The sequence below is a fragment of the Chinchilla lanigera genome, unplaced genomic scaffold (assembly GCF_000276665.1).
Source record: "Chinchilla lanigera isolate Chin_1 unplaced genomic scaffold, ChiLan1.0 scaffold00032, whole genome shotgun sequence".
NCBI lineage: Eukaryota > Metazoa > Chordata > Mammalia > Rodentia > Chinchillidae > Chinchilla > Chinchilla lanigera.
In genome coordinates, this window is record NW_004955433.1 from 16026965 (window position 1) to 16027996 (window position 1032).

A 1032-nucleotide genomic window follows, 5' to 3' on the forward strand; every position below is an offset into this window, starting at 1 on the left:
AACCGCCGCCGCCGCCATCCCGAGCCTCCAGGCCCGGGCCGAAGCCGCCGCGGGGCTCACCCGCGCCCAGCCCTCCGCCTCACGGAGCCTCGGCGCCGGCCTCCTTCCCTCAAAAGCCGAAGGCTCCGCGAACCGCGGGGAGGAGAGCCCCGCCTCGCCCGCCTCGCTCCGCTGCCCCGTCCCGCCGGCCCTCGTTCCCGAGCTCCGGGAAACACTTCCAGCGGCCCCAGGGCCAACCCGGATCCTTCCTCCACCCGCACTCGCGCCGTCAGGCTGACACCGTCCGTTTACGCCAGCCCCTGACCCCAGCCCACCTCACCTCAAGCGGTTCCGGCGGCGCTGGACACAGGAATCTCCTGGGTCCCCGACTCCGGCTCTCCTCAAACCCCCTCTTCGGTTAACTCCGCTTGTTTCTCTACAAAATGGCGCCGGAGGTCGCGCGCTCACGTCGCGGCCTTTCCCCTCCCAGTTCCCATTTCATCATTCGCTGCCCGCCGGAGGAAGGACGGCCCCAGCGTTAGCCAATACCCGCAGCCAGCCCGCAGCTTCTGCCCAATCACTGGTAGACGCCCGCGGATTTAAACCAATCACACACTGTCACTCGCAGAAGTCGAGGTAGAAACCAGGCTCCTGCTAGCAACTACCAATCCGGACTCCTACTTCAAGGGCTTCGGCCAATTGCCGTTCACCAGTCCCTAGGGACTGGAGTCGGCGCCCTCGCGCCTGCGCTCCTGAATAGGGCCAATGAGGAGCCACCAATAACTTCGATCTGGGGCTCAACAGACTTTCCACCTGCCTCAGGTCTTCGACCAATGAGGGCTTGGCATTGCCTCTGAGAAACAATACGGGAGGGTTCCCTGACGCCTCACCGCCCTTGCGCGGGAACTAGAGATAGCATGAGGCGGCCCCTTTTCTTCCTCTTTTGAAATGACACGGCCTGGTAGACTTCGGGAATCCCAGATGAAAACGTTCCCCTCCCGTCGTGCCAGGAGCGGTCTAGAGTGGGACTCTTTGCATCGTGGGATATGTAGT

The 1032-nt window shown here is 63.9% G+C and overlaps 1 protein-coding gene across 7 annotated transcripts in view; it reads right to left on the minus strand.

Moving 5' to 3' along the window:
* Positions 1-583, minus strand: part of Cnot1 (CCR4-NOT transcription complex, subunit 1) — an 88757-nt gene extending 88174 nt beyond the window's left edge. For 3 of the 7 annotated variants that reach the window (XM_013516128.1, XM_013516129.1, XM_013516127.1), the window contains exon 1: positions 320-583. The gene's annotated coding sequence lies outside the window, so the exon portion shown is untranslated. The remainder of the gene's footprint in view (positions 1-319) is intronic. The other 4 variants (XM_013516130.1, XM_005388448.2, XM_005388449.2 and 1 more) reach the window with 2 other exon arrangements.
* Positions 584-1032: the final 449 nt, after the last annotated feature.